Source organism: Canis aureus, chromosome 10 (genome assembly GCF_053574225.1).
Source record: "Canis aureus isolate CA01 chromosome 10, VMU_Caureus_v.1.0, whole genome shotgun sequence".
In the NCBI taxonomy this organism is placed as follows: domain Eukaryota; kingdom Metazoa; phylum Chordata; class Mammalia; order Carnivora; family Canidae; genus Canis; species Canis aureus.
The window spans coordinates 5,047,933-5,063,594 of record NC_135620.1 but is presented as its reverse complement, the minus strand read 5'-3'; the positions used below and the strand labels follow the sequence as shown (position 1 = coordinate 5,063,594).

At 43.3% G+C, this 15,662-nt stretch overlaps 1 protein-coding gene across 1 annotated transcript in view; it reads right to left on the bottom strand.

Moving 5' to 3' along the window:
• Positions 1-5,492, bottom strand: part of LOC144321904 (uncharacterized) — a 104,024-nt gene extending 98,532 nt beyond the window's left edge. The window contains exon 1 of the mRNA XM_077911248.1: positions 5,123-5,492. The gene's annotated coding sequence lies outside the window, so the exon portion shown is untranslated. The remainder of the gene's footprint in view (positions 1-5,122) is intronic.
• Between the last annotated feature and the right edge of the window lie 10,170 nt (positions 5,493-15,662).

The window sequence follows — 15,662 nt, the reverse complement described above, 5'->3', positions numbered from 1 at the left end:
ATTTTTGCTTTTGTTTCTTTTGCCTTCGTGGATGTATCTTGCAAGAAGTTACTGTGGCCAAGTTCAAAAAGGGTGTTGCCTGTGCTCTCCTCTAGGATTTTGATGGAATCTTGTCTCACATTTAGATCTTTCATCCATTTTGAGTTTATCTTTGTGTATGATGCAAGAGAGTGGTCTAGTTTCATTCTTCTGCATGTGGATGTCCAATTTTCCCAGCACCATTTATTGAAGAGACTGTCTTTCTTCCAATGGATAGTCTTTCCTCCTTTATCGAATATTAGTTGACCATAAAGTTCAGGGTCCACTTCTGGGTTCTCTATTCTGTTCCATTGATCTATGTGTCTGTTTTTCTGCCAGTACCACACTGTCTTGATGACCACAGCTTTGTAGTACAACCTGAAATCTGGCATTGTGATGCCCCCAGATATGGTTTTCTTTTTTAAAATTCCCCTGGCTATTCGGGGTCTTTTCTGATTCCACACAAATCTTAAAATAATTTGTTCTAACTCTCTGAAGAAAGTCCATGGTATTTTGATAGGGATTGATTAAACGTGTATATTGCCCTGGGTAACATTGACATTTTCAAAATATTAATTCTGCCAATCCATGAGCTTGGAATATTTTTCCATCTCTTTGTGTCTTCCTCAATTTCTTTCAGAAGTGTTCTATAGTTTTGAGGGTATAGATCCTTTACCTCTTTGCTTAGGTTTATTCCTAGGTATCTTATGCTTTTGGGTGCAATTATAAATGGGATTGACTCCTTAATTTCTCTTTCTTCAGTCTCATTGTTAGTGTATAGAAATGCCACTGATTTCTGGGCATTGATTTTGTATCCTGCCACGCTACCGAATTGCTGTATGAGTTCTAGCAATCTTGGGGTGGAGACTTTTGGGTTTTCTATGTAGAGTATCATGTCATCGGCGAAGAGGGAGAGTTTGACTTCTTCTTTGCCAATTTGAATGCCTTTAATGTCTTTTTGTTGTCTGATTGCTGAGGCTAGGACTTCCAGTACTATGTTGAATAGCAGGGTGAGAGTGGACATCCCTGTCGTGTTCCTGATCTTAGGGGAAAGGCTCCCAGTGCTTCCTCATTGAGAATGATATTTGCTGTGGGCTTTTCATAGATGGCTTTTAAGATGTTGAGGAATGTTCCCTCTATCCCTACACTCTGAAGAGTTTTGATCAGGAATGGATGCTGTATTTTGTCAAATGCTTTCTCTGCATCTAATGAGAGGATCATATGGTTCTTGGTTTTTCTCTTGCTGATATGATGAATCACATTGATTGTTTTACGGGTGTTGAACCAGCCTTGTGTCCCAGGGATAAATCCTACTTGGTCATGGTGCATAATTTTCTTAATGTGTTGTTGGATCCTATTGGCCAGTATCTTGTTGAGAATTTTTGCATCCATGTTCATCAGGGATATTGGTCTGTAATTCTCCTTTTTGGTGGGGTCTTTGTCTGGTTTTGGAATTAAGGTGATGCTGGCCTCATAGAACGAATTTGGAAGTACTCCATCTCTTTCTATCTTTCCAAACAGCTTTAGAAGTATAGGTATGATTTCTTCTTTAAACGTTTGATAGAATTCCCCTGGGAAGCCATCTGGCCCTGGACTCTTGTGTCTTGGGAGGTTTTTGATGACTGCTTCAATTTCCTCCCTGGTTATTGACCTGTTCAGGTTTTCTATTTCTTCCTGTTCCAGTTTTGGTAGTTTGTGGCTTTCCAGGAATGCATCCATTTCTTCTAGATTGCCTAATTTATTGGCGTATAGCTGTTCATAATATGTTTTTAAAATCGTTTGTATTTCCTTGGTGTTGGTAGTGATCTCTCCTTTCTCATTCATGATTTTATTAATGTGAGTCTCCTCTCTCTTCTTTTTAATAAGGTTGGCTAATGGTTTATCTATCTTATTAATTTTTTCAAGGAACAAACTCCTGGTTCTGTTGATCTGTTCCACAGTTCTTCTGGTCTCGATTTCGTTGAGTTCTGCTCGAATTTTAATTAACTCTCTTCTTCTGCTGGGCGTGGGGTCCATCTGCTGTTTTTTCTCTAGCTCCTTTATGTGTAAGGTTAGCTTTTGTATTTGAGTTCTTTCCAGTTTTTGAATGGATGCTTGTATTGCGATGTATTTCCCCCTTAGGACTGCTTTTGCTGCATCCCAAAGATTTTGAACAGTTGTATCTTCATTCTCATTAGTTTCCATGAATCTTTTTAATTCTTCCTTAATTTCCTGGTTGACCCTTTCATCTTTTAGCAGGATGGTCCTTAACCTCCACATTTTTGAGGTCCTTCTAAACTTCTTGTTGTGATTTAGTTCTAATTTCAAGGCATTATGATCTGAGAATATGCAGGGGACGATCCCAATCTTTTCGTATTGGTTCAGACCCGATTTGTGACCCAATATGTGGTCTATTCTGGAGAAAGTTCCATGTGCACTTGAGAAGAATGTGTATTCAGTTGAGTTTGGACGTAAAGTTCTGTAGATATCTGTGAAATCCATCTGATCCAATGTATCATTTAAAGCTCTCGTTTCTTTGGAGATGTTGTGCTTAGAAGACCTATCGAGGGTAGAGACAGCTAGATTGAAGTCACGAAGTATAAGTGTATTATTATCTAAGTATTTCTTCACTTTGTTTATTAATTGGTTTAAATATTTGGCAGCTCCCACATTCAGGGCATATATATTGAGGATTGTTAAGTCCTCTTGTGGGATAGATCCTTTAAGTATGATATAGTGTCCCTCTTCATCTCTCACTACAGTCTTCGGGGTAAATTTTAGTTTATCTGATATAAGGATGGCTACCCCTGCTTGCTTTTGAGGACCATTCGAATGGTAAATGGTTCTCCAACCTTTTATTTTCAGGCTGTAGGTGTCCTTCTATCTAAAATGAGTCTCTTGTAGACAGCAAATAGATGGGTCCTGCTTTTTTATCTAGTCTGAAACTCTGCGCCTTTGGTGGGGTCATTAAGCCTGTTCACGTTCAGAGTTACTATTGAGAGATATGAGTTTAGTGTCACCATGATATCTATTCAGTCCTTGTTTTTGTGGATTGTTCCACTGAACTTCTTCTTAAAGGGGAATTTTAAGAGTCCCCCTTAAAATTTCTTGCAGAGCTGGTTTGGAGGTCACATATTCTTTCAGTTGCTGCCTGTCTTGGAAGCTCTTTATCTCTCCTTCCATTTTGAATGAGAGCCTTGCTGGATAAAGTATTCTTGGTTGCATGTTCTTCTCATTTAGGACCCTGAATATATCCTGCCAGCCCTTTCTGGCCTGCCAGGTCTCTGTGGAGAGGTCTGCTGTTACCCTAATACTCCTCCCCATATAAGTCAGGGATTTCTTGTCTCTTGCTGCTTTAAGGATCTTCTCTTTATCTTTGGAATTTGCAAGCTTCACTATTAAATGTGTTGATCGGTTTTTACTGATTTTAGGGGGGGATCTCTCTATTTCCTGGATCTGAATGCCTGTTTCCCTTCCCAGATTAGGAAAGTTTTCAGCTAGAATTTGTTCAAATACATATTCTGGCCCTCTGTCCCTTTCGGCGCCCTCGGGAACACCAATTAAACGTAGGTTTTTCTTCCTCAGGCTGTCGTTTATTTCCCTTAATCTATCTTCATGGTCTTTTAATTGTTTGTCTCTTTTTTCCTCAGTTTCCCTCTTTGCTATCAACTTGTCTTCTAGGTCACTCACTCGTTCTTCCACCTCGTTAACCCTCGTCGTTAGGACTTCTAGTTTGGATTGCATCTCATTCAATTGATTTTTAATTTCTGCCTGATTGGATCTAAATTCTGCAGTCATGAAGTCTCTTGAGTCCTTTATGCTTTTTTAGAGCCACCAGTAGCTGTATAAATAGTGCTTCTGAATTGGCTTTCTGACATTGAATTGTAATCCAGATTTTGTAACTCTGTGGGAGAGAGGACTGTTTCTGATTCTTTCTTTTGAGGTGAGGTTTTCCTTCTAGTCATTTTGCTCAGTGCAGAGTGGCCAAAAACAAGTTGTATTGGGAAAAGGAGAAAAAGAGAGGAGAGAAAGAAGGAAAGAAAAGAGAAAAAGAAAAAAGGAAGAAAAAAAGAAAAAAAGAGAAGAAAAAGAGAAAGAAAAAGAAAGGGAAAAAAAGGGTGGGTGAAGCAAACAGAAATCAAAAAGCAAAAAAAACAAAAAAACAAAAAACAAAAAACAAAACAAAACAAAAAAAAAACACATGGGGGAGTATCCTCTGATTCTGTATACTTTAAGTCCCTTGACTTCCCCTGGAACTTGTCCGTCCAGCTGGTCTTCAGGGGGAGGGGCCTGTGGTGCTGATTTTCAGGTGTTAGCACTTGGGGGAGCCGCTCTGCCCCCTGCCTGGTGCAGGGCTCAGTGGGGGTTGTTTACCCCGTGAGGCCCCTGGAGGAACAACCCCAGTGGCGGGGCCAGCTCTGCAGCCCTGGAGTCAGCCCCCGCAGTAGCTCCGGAGCTCTCGGTCTGCAGGGCCTGGAGGCTCCGGGGCGGGGCCGCTGATCTGCTCAGCTGGGGCAGGAGCGTCCTCGCTGTCCTGGGCCCTCCCGGCCTCTGCCTGTCCCGGGGGAGGCCGGATCCTGGGCTGTGTCCCGGCGCCCTGTGCTCCGGGGCCTGCGCTGTTGGATTCGCACTCCCGCCCCGCAGCCCCCTCCGCGGAGCCGCCCCCGAGCCCCTCCGAGCTGCTCCCGCCCCGCAGCCCCCTCCGCGGAGCCGCCCCCGAGCCCCCGAGCTGCTCCCGCCCCGCAGCCCCCTCCGCGGAGCCGCCCCCGAGCCCCCCAGCTGCTCCCGCCCCGCAGCCCCCTCCGCGGAGCCGCCCCCGAGCCCCCCCCGAGCTGCTCCGGGTCCCCCGTGTGCGCTGCAGCCCTTAGGGAGCTCGGCGCACTCTCCCGGGGCGCAGGTGTCTGTTAGTGTCCCCGGGAGCCCGAGGGCATCCCCGCCCTCCTGGGTCCTGCTCCAGCTCCCCGCGAGCCCCTTTCCGCCCGGGAAGGTCGGTGCAGCTCCTGCTCCTCCGGGACGGGGCTCTCCTGTCCTGGGGACACTCGCCCCGGCCTCAGCCCGGCTCCTCGCGGGCCCCTCCCCCTTGGAGGCCTTTTGCTTCTTTATTTCTTTTTCCCCGTCTTCCTACCTGATAGAAGCGCGAACTCTTCTCACTGTAGCGTTCCAGCTGTTCTCTCTTTAAATCTCAGGCCGAATTCGTAGATTTTCAGGATGAGTTGAAGGTTATCTAGGTAATTTGGTGGGGACAGGTGACTCGGGGACCCCACTCTTCCGCCGTTTTGCCCCTCCTCTCCGGCTTAAAACATTTTATTCTTTCATTGAAAACGTCTGCAGATGGATAGCCTGGGGCTGCAGATCGATAGCCTGGGGCTGTTTGTAGCTCCACAAACTGTGAGGAACCCAGAATTCTATAATTTTTGCCCCATCATGCGTTAAGATTACTCCTATAAGACCTACCCATTATACAGTCAATCCAGAGGCAAAAAAAGAGAGATAAGCTTGCCTCTCCCTAAGGACACTTACTAGAAGTCACACGATACCTTTACTTACATCTCATTGGCCCAAACTGAGTCACATGTCCACACCTACCTACAAGGCGTGCTGGGAAATGTAGTCTTTCAATGGCTATACGGTCCATTAAAAAATCTGATATGCCATTAGCAATAAAGAGAGGAAAACTAGATTAAGGGATAACTAATAGGCTCAGGTTTCCACAGAAGATCTATAAGTGAAAAAACAGACTGGGAAATATCTCAGCCCCACACAAATAAGCATTTTCATTTCCGAAAAAAAAAAAAAAAAAAAAAAATTCTGAAGATAAAGCCAATTTTCACATGTCCTCTTACACATTCACTCTTCCTCTCCAATATTTATAAGCAACAATGAAATAAATAAAATTAGCTTCGGTTCGGTCCATTATTATCATATAATGCATGTCTCTCAACTAAAGACTGCCACACCATGGCTAATTACTTTGGTGGCTCTAGTTAGTAAAAATTATCTGTGAGTCACACAAGTTTTTCCTGATGCATCAACCAAGGATATTCATGGAATCTGAGCAAGCTATATTAAACAGAGGTGCAGACCAGCTGCATATTCTTCTGTAAAGTTCAATGGAACCCTTTTGTCATCCATTATTTCCTCCATCTGTGCCAGGGTAGAGATTAATTACTGCTAAGTAGCTCCTAATAATCTTAATGCTCAAATCAGGTAGGGCATGTTTGCTTGTGTTCATTTCATTCACTGCCAGTTTTGTTGCAGACACAGGCTGGGATACTGTGAATACAGAATGAGAAGTTGTTGCTACACTCAGAGTTTGAGGACACAGACTTGAATAACAGACAAAGTTAGAAACTAGGAGACAGAGGTAGATTTACATGTCCCATCCTTCTCATCCTGGCACCTTTGGAAGAAGATCTTTTAGTGCCCATAGATTTCAGATTGCGAAAATTCAGCATTCCTAAATTGCCTAAATTCTCTGGTATAGAAAGAATGAGGGAGGGAGGAAGAATCAGAAAAGGAAACCATGGATGCCTAGATGGCTCAGTGGTTGAGCATCTGCCTTTGGCTCAGGTCATGATCCTGGGGTCCTGGGATTGAGTTCCACATGAGGTTCCTCATAGGGAGCCTGCTTCTCCCTCTGTCTGTGTCTCTTCCTCACTCTGTGTGTCTCAAATAAATAAATAAATAAATAAATAAATAAATAGCAATCTTCAAAAAAAAAAAAAGAAGAACATGATATACTTGACAGTTGCACCAACCTCCTACATTTTGCTTCCCCATGCTTCAATTCATCTTACCTAACAATGCCCAGGTCTCATCCATCCATGTGTTCATTAATCTGATCAAACATTGAGTACCTATATGGTACAACCAGGCCTTCTAGGAAGCTGAGAGAAGCCTAGGTCACTTCCAGCTTTTGAAGGGTTCTGGGGTGTTAAAATGAATAGCAGGACTTCTGCAATGATGCAGTGGGCTCAGTGAGCCCACTCCCACCAACACAATTTAACTGTTGAAAAATATGTACAGTAGACCATTGAGCAACATGGAGTTTGGGGGTGCTGACCCCTTATACAGTCAGAAATCCACACATCATACCCCCAAAACTTTACTAATAGCCTACTGTTAACCAGAAGTTTTACTGATACCATAGTCAATTAACACATGTTTTGTATATTATTATATTTGTACTCTTACAATAAACTAAGGGAAAGTATTAAGAACATTATAAGGAAGAGACAATACATTTACAGTACTGCACTATATTTATCAAAAAAAAAATCTGTATATAGGAGGACCTGCATGGTTCAAATTGTGTTGTTCTAAGGTCAACTCTATAAAATAATCCTTTAAAGGTTCTGGAAATTTTCCTAAGGCATATAGCAAATGGAGAAATATGCATTCAACAAAACATTATTAAATTCCAGTAAGAACAGTAAGAGTCTGTGGCATCTGAGCCAAGACCCACTCCATTCCCACCCACCTCCGATCATTTCCATGTCATAAAGCTCTACCTCTAGTATGCATAAGCAAGAAGATGGGGGCTCTCCTTCCCCTCCAGCTGCCACTAGTCTGTAGCTCTGATTTTACCCTGGAAGGAGCAGACTTCTGGTGTCATTCATCATCCCCAGCTCTGAGTTGCAGAAGCTCTATATCAAGCCAAGAGGATACAATCTCTCTTCCTCCATCCAACCCCATGTCTGTGGTACAACAGACTCAGAATACTGGGCCCTGATGACTCCCATCCTGGCTCATTTGTAAGAGCTTTTTTTTTTTTTTTTTTTTCTTTCTTTCCTCTTCTCTCTACAAAGACTCTATTAGCAAAAAAATAAAACTAATGCAGCACAAGAAAAAGAAGGGATTCTCCTTTCCCTCAAGGGCATCATTAGATCTTTCAAGGAGGAAGCTAGCACTGCAGGTTAGCACCACATGCAGAATAAATCCCAATGTCTCAAATGGGTTGGAATCAGACTATCAACAGTGATCTGTGTCTGGGGAGTACTGAGCTGCCAGATGTTTAATTCTTCATCTTCATGTAGGGCTGCCTGGAATTACCAGGTGTAAAGCCAGGGGACAGGCAACAAAGTTCTGCCTCAAACTGGATACTTCAGCCCTCTGAGACCAACTCGAGGACAATGGCAAATACATCCGCTGGTCTCTGGGTCTAGCTGTCTGCCCTTTGTCACCTGAATTGAGTTCTTTGATATCTGCCCTAGGCTATGGCTCCACTCACATCTTCACATCTTCCTTCTCCTCCACTGTGTGCATCACTGGCAGATGCATCAGAGCAGAAGTTCCAAGGAGGAAGGGGCTACTCTCTCCTCTCCATTCCCACTCATAGAGTGTCACACCCAGAAAGCAGCTCCTAGCTCCTTGCTCACATTTGGTGCCCAGGACACTTTTCCCGGAGGGCAAAGAAAACCCTAAGAATAAAAAGTCCCACAGCCTTGCCTGAGGTGGGCCAACTTATTTGGAACAGAAAGTGGCAAACTCCATGTCTAAGGATGTTGTCAAAGGCGATGGAGATCTTGGTGGAAAACAGTGACATTGGGGGTGCCTGGGTGGCTCAGTTGGTTAAGCATCTGCCTTTGACTTAGGTCATGATCCCGGGGGTCCTGGGATTGAGTCCCACATCAGGCTCTCTGCTCCATGTTCCTCCCTCTCCCACTTCTCATGTCTGCTCATTCTTAATCTCTCTCTCTCTCTCTCTAATAAATAATATCTTAAAAAAAAAAAAACAATGACAGTGGTTCCATGATGCACAAAATGTCAGAGCAGCCAGTTTAATAGCCAGTTTAGAATCAGGGGAAGAGACCGCCAAGAAGAGCCCTCTTGGAGATGATGTAGGGTGTCAGGAAAGCTGTGCACACATGCCAGGTTACACCCACTCATGAGTGGCCACAGCGGGATGAGGCACACTTAAAAGTAGGCCAAGCTGTACAGATCCACCATCACAGGGTGGACAACTCACTGGCACGAGGGCTCCAGCATAGCCTCTGACCAAACCCTGGCTGAACAATAAGCTGCTCATGCAGGGAGTGATTCTTAGGCAGCCAGGTTTGCAAATAATATCACAAGCATTGCCAGAGTCTGGGAGACTGTGCCTCGACCCCCAAGCTCTGACTTCTCAAGAGCCACTGGAAAGAAGCTCCAAGCTAGTAGCTCTAGACTAAAGGTGGACAAAACTAACACACAAAAATGACATAATTCCCTGATTTTTTTTAAAGATTTATTTATTTATTCATGATAGACATAGAGAGAGAGAGAGGGAGGCAGAGACACAGGCAGAGGGAGAAGCAGGCTCTATGCCGGGAGCCCAACGCGGGACTCCATCCCGGGACTCTAGGATCGCGCCCTGGGCCAAAGGCAGGTGCTAAAACGCTGAGCCACCCAGGGATCCCCAATTCCCTGATTTTTATAGCAATAAACCACACACATCAATAAAGGCTAAAAACCCAAATGCCCCCGTAAGGAGCTTCAACCGTGACTTTGGCCGAGAGTGGCTTAGGCTGAACTTTGGTGCAGCTGAGCTAAAAATAAAAATGGGGAGGAAAATCTGAGCAAGGCCATTAAACGCTGTGCACCTTGTGGGAAAGAGACTTCAGCTGAATTATAAACAAGTCAAATGACCAAGAAAACACCACTACAACGCTGGGGGCAGGAGAGATTGGTGGCCGGGGCCACTACAGTGTCATCTAAAATGTCCATTTTAGAAAGATCACTAACAGTTGGTGGGGAGGACGGGGTGATAGGCTGGAAGTAACACAAGATGAGGGACAAGGAATCGGACTTTTAATTTCTGATGAAGAAATGTTGGTGACCTGAATGAAGGCAACAGCAGTGGGTGGGGAAAACAGAAAGCATTATAAAGACCTAAAAGAAACAGTACTGACCAACTGGTTAGTGGGGATGGAGGGTTCAATTCAGAGAAGGTGGAACTGGGAATAAATCCGAGAAACGTGACAAGTGGACCCACTCATCTGCTATAATTGCTTTTTGGCAAATGGGAGAATTTATGTCATTTGGGACATGTTCAGTCCGATATACTTCAGAGAACTTCCAGTGAAAATGTACAGATGGAAGATGTATCCAAGAGTCTAAAAATCATGGGCTTGAAGCCTTATGTTTGGGACTTATCAGGATACAGAGGTTGATAGAGGGTATGCAAGATCACATAAGAAGAACATTTAGGTGGGAAGAAAAAGGTCACATTTCTATCTTGAGTAACTCAAGACAGGACACATAGGGGAAGAACAAGGGTTTGGGCAGAAATGACAAGCCCCATCTTGTCCTAGTTGAGTTTGGAAAGATGTGTGACACAGAGGAGGAAGTGACACTGGTCTGGAGGCTAGGCGCTGTGATTGCTTGAGAAGTGGGGAGGCAGATAGGAACCACGGAACAAGAATGGCAGCTCTTAAAACCAAGCCTGCCACCACTCAGCTCAACCCTTGAAAAGTCACCAGGCTCCCTTTCCTCATATGACAAAGGAAGGTCCAGAACAAGTGATCTTTATATTTCTGTTCAGTTACAAAATTCTAATCCTCAAATTGAGCCCCTTCAAATATGGCACATCTCATCTCTTAGCCTTTGCCTGTTATCACATCTCTTGAACTGAACTTCCCTGAAATGCCCACCTCTCCTCTGTCACATATCATTTATAATACTTTTGGTTCCAAGTCCAGAAATCCTCATTTGAACTAGCCTGAACAGTTAAGTGAATTTATCAGTTTATGTAACCACAAGATGTTGGATTTCAAGGTTCGTGTATGTGTTAGAGGAGTATTGCAGGTCCATTTTTCTGCCTTTCTCTTTGCTCTGTGCCCCTGTCTCTGTGTCAGCTTCGTTCTTAGACTTGCTTCCTTCATTGTGAACCCTACAGTTCCCCGCTTCCTATCAATGCATTGCAGTCAGTAGCAACTTGAAGGAAATACAGCATAAAGGTCATGGAATTCCAAGAAAAATGCCTGTGATTTATGCAAATTCAACCCACATCTGCCACCCAGCAAAATGCTTCAAGTCCAGGTTGTGTGAATCAATTATAATAGAAAGGGCACAGAGTTGCACCAACCAGGTTGAACCAATCAGAGTGTATCCAGGGAGTGGGGATAGAATCAATCCTATCCAGATGGCATTGCTCTGACCTAACAGAGGCACAGGATAGATGCTGGGTGGGGGTGTGGGGGGGTTCAGGAGGGAGGGGGCAATCGCAATGTCTTCTAAGTAGAATGATTGTACCTCTAGCTGACTTACCCATCTTTCAATTCTTCAGATGCCACTTCCATTCTCATTCACAAAAAAAGGTGCAATGTTTCCACTTCTGTTCCATAGTCTCCATGTTGCTCATATTTTTAATTTTTTTAAGATTATTTATTTACCCATGAGAGACACAGAGAGAGAGAGGCAAAGACACAGGCAGAGGGAGAAGCAGGCTCCATGCTGGGAGCCCAACGTGGGACTTGATCCCGGGACTCCAGGATCACACCCTGGGCCAAAGACAGGAGCCAAACCGCTGAGCCACCCGGGGATCCCTGCTCATATTTTTAGAACCTATTTTATCCTCCATTCTCTAAGCTCTTTTAGGGCAAGAACTCTGTCCTATTTATCTCAGAATTTTCCGATTCACCAACACAATCTAGCTCTAATGATGCTTAATGTTTACTGAGGAGCCCCTCACTGGCTCAGTGGGTAGAACATGCAACTCTTGATCTCAAGGTTGTGAGTTTGAACTCCACCCACATTGGGTGTAGAGATCACTTTTTTAAAATCTTTATAAACAAACAAACAAATAAATGTTTACTGAACTAAATACAGGTAAAATACTGTGGATAGTTGAGATATATAGCCTCTTTTTCCTTTTGTCAATTCTTTGGAGGCACAATTGCACCCTAGCTTATAGACAGGGATACCAGAAGTACAAAAATAATAAAGTAGGTCTTCAGGCAGTAATTCTCAACCTTTCAAATATTTTAACAACCTATGCCTTTTCCTTGGCTTTGTGACTCCTTAAAGTTGCGAATGACAAGATTTTTAATTTCAGCCACTTTATTATGGATGCTTATGCCCCTCTCACTTGATTTTAAGAACTGAACTCATGGAAAGAGCCTAAAATGTAAATATGTCACCTACCCTTTCCCTTTGGAATGACTGAAGACTCTCTCTTTTCTGCCTCCAAGAAAGGGAAAAAGGAAATTGGCTTGGCATTACCATTCAGCTCTAGTTTTAGGGGACCATGAAAGACTACTCTAACAGAAAAGACAAATGCTTTTGCAGAAAAGAATGAAGAGGGTTTGGAGGGAGGGGAGTTGTCTTGGCAAATGGAAGGGAGAATTCTGGGAAAACCTAAGTAAAATACACCCACACAAAGGTTTTGTCAGGTCTTGTGTATTTTCTACCAGCCCTTCAGAATAAGGTTAGGGCACTCCCTGCAAAGCGCTAGTGAGCCCCAAAGGCCCAGCTGAATCCAGTCCCAGATCTACAACCATGGAGCTGTCACACTGAGAACATTCTTAACAACTATCTACAGGTCTCAGGATAAAGACGACCAGTCAGTATTTCTGCCACCTACACCACTGCCTCAGAGGGATCAATGTCTCATCCACCCACAAGCCCTGGGTCTGTTATTTAATTTAATTTACTTTAATAATTTGATTTAATTTAATTTAATTTAAATCTATTAAGTACCATGGACACTTCCTTAAAATACTCCCAAACAGCTAACATCAAAGAGAACATCAAAGAACAGCCCTATGCCTTCTCGAGGGGCTGAAGCAAGTTCAAGACCCAGATGGAAGCTGTGTTTAGAGATAACTAGACATTATCTTTAATTTTTTTAAAGATTTTATTTATTTATTCATGAGAGACAGAGAGAGAGAGAGAGAGAGGCAGAGTCACAGGCAGAGGGAGAGGCAGGCTCCATGCAAGGAGCCTGATGTGGGACTCGATCCCAGGACTCCAGGATCATGCCCTGGACCAAATGCAGGCGCCAAACTGCTGAGCCACCCAGGGATCCCCAGACATTATCTTTAAAACATGAAAGTGAGTTTAGAGAACTTGTTTAGAGAACTTGAAAAATGAGCTCCACCCTCTGAAAAAAAAAAAAAAGAGATCCCCTGAAGTACTGGAAAACCAGAAATTATAAGCTTTTTTAAACATCATCCCAGAGACAGAGAGTAATAGACTGTCCTGGAAATACAAGGCTATATTTAAGAATCAATAGACATTCCTATGTTAGCATAACCTTCCAGACTTCTTCCCACTTCCATGCATCAGGAGTCTGGAAGTCACCACACCATCTCAATAACAAATAAAAAGCTGAACAAACCAAAAACATCATCAACTCTTTTTAGAACTGTAAGAGAATTGAGGTCACAGCCCCCTAGAATTGGAAAGACAGACAGACAGACAAATGTCAGAGAACACCAACATCCGCCAGCAGAAACCTCCATGGGAACACCAGTGAAGTCTATAGCCCAGAGATAAAGGCTCAGGGTAAAGACAGGGAGGCCTAACTCCTAGACTATACCTACCTCCTCTCCCTCACACCTCACCAGGCATTACTAAAGCCAGTTTATGGCAGTTCCCTTTATCGGGTTGGTCTTGTCTGGTTATCATGAAAACATTACAAGGCAGACCAAAGGCAAAAAAATCCGCTTTGAAGATATAGAGCAGGTGTCAGATCCAGACATGGCAGGGATGTTAGAATTATCAGACCAGGAATTTAAAACAACCTCGATTAATAGGCTGAGGCTTCAAATGGATATAATAAAATGGCATGAGTTAACCTTCCAGAAGATTCCAGAAAGTTTGAAACTGTTCACCTTCCCTTGAGATCTATCTCTTGATCTTCACCTAAAAACAGAGTGGTACAGGCTGCCAGACTCAACACAAGGATAGGGAATAACAGACCATCAGAGCAGGGCAGGGCCTCCAAAAGTTGACCTTTCTCCTAGCAAGGCTGTTCAGGAAATTGGTTTTAACACTGAAGCAGAACCATGACTCCTGACCCCCCCCAACCCCCTCACCCCCAGCTGGCATCAACTTTTCCCTCTACCCTCTGTTTCCTGTTTTGACTCTTCCCCACTGCTCCACCTCCTACTACTCGGTCAACTCCAGAGCCACTTCAGCTTCAAAGAAAAGCTCAGGAACTCACTGCTTTGAAGGGTAAATAAGGGCTTAACCATGGCAGGCTCCCCAAGGTGTCTGCATCAGAAAAGAGGAGCTTTCTGGCAATAACCCACTTCTGAAAGGGGATTTTAGAATTTTGATTCCAGGTTAAGGGATTTTTTTGCTGGGTCTCTCTAATTCCCCCAAATTTGACAGAAGCAGCTTAGCATGTACTCTAAAGCTGGGACCCAAAGGCCTGTTTCTTTCCCAGGGATGAGAGATTTTCACTAATGTGCTCTCTCTTTTTGATATTTCTCCAATTTACAGAGTCCAGAAGAAGCTGATGCTTCTACCTTCCAAGAGGGAAACTGGCTACCGGACCAACCAGGGGTACAACTGGGGCCTTGACACAGATGACACAAACTCTAGTTTAGAACTATTTAAAAAGGGGGGTACGTGGGTGGCTCAGTAGTTGAGTGTCTGCCTTCAGTTCAGGTCATGATCCTGGGGTCCTGGGATTGAGTGCTGCATCAGGCTCCCCATAGGAAGCCTGCTTCTCCTTCTGTCTAGGTCTCTGCCTCTCTCTCTGTATCTCTCATGAATAAATAAATAAATAAATCTTTTTTTTTTTTTTTAAAAGAACTATTTAAAAAGGAGTATCCTCCTTTTATTTTAATGAGTCCCCAAATTGAATCTTCCACCAGATTTCTGGAAAGTACAAAAACTAACAAATACTGGACTTGTTTTCTTTTCCCTAATCTTCCTTCTGCCATCCAAGGACTACAGAACAACAAAATGATCCTCCAAACAGGCAGAAAAATAGCTTTTTCTGTATGATACATGGATAGCCAGATACTACTCTAAGCCCTTGACTTACAGTGCCTGGTGTAATCTTCATGAAAATCTGGGGAGTTGGGTGCTATTTTTTTTTTTTTATCTCCAAGTGACTGGTCCAAGGCTTTGTAACTAGGGAGAGGCAGAGCTGGAAATATCAGTGTACAGCCTCCTGACCCACTATACTACTTGTCCTTATCAGAGACAGCCCAAAAGCTTCTGCTACCACACAAGAAAAGTATATCTCATTAAGCATGAATAAAGGAAAACTGTTGTTGTATAGATTTCAACGTTTTTACAACAGCAGTATAATTTAAGAGAGAGAGATGTGGCATCAAGAGAATAGAATCTGAAATCAGAGTCTCTACCTTGAAAGACTAGTTAAGCAAGTGATAAGTTCCTGGAGCCCCTATTGGATCATCCATAAAATGATGATAGTAGCCAATATCTTAATCTGTATACAGAGTCATGGCACATGGAAGTTCTCCATACACTGCTAAGACCCCATCCAAACAGCAGGAGCAATTACTTTTTATCCACAAATATGATTGAGCTGCAAAACACAAATCGTGCAATTGCGCTGATTGTACATACTAGTTAAAGTCCCTTTACAGAGTTAGAAAAATAGAAGGCTTTCATATTTGTGTTTAAAAATGGCATTGCACAATATAAAGATGAATGAGAAAATCCAAGGTGATCATTTTAATTTTTAATTTTTCTTTGCTTAGAAT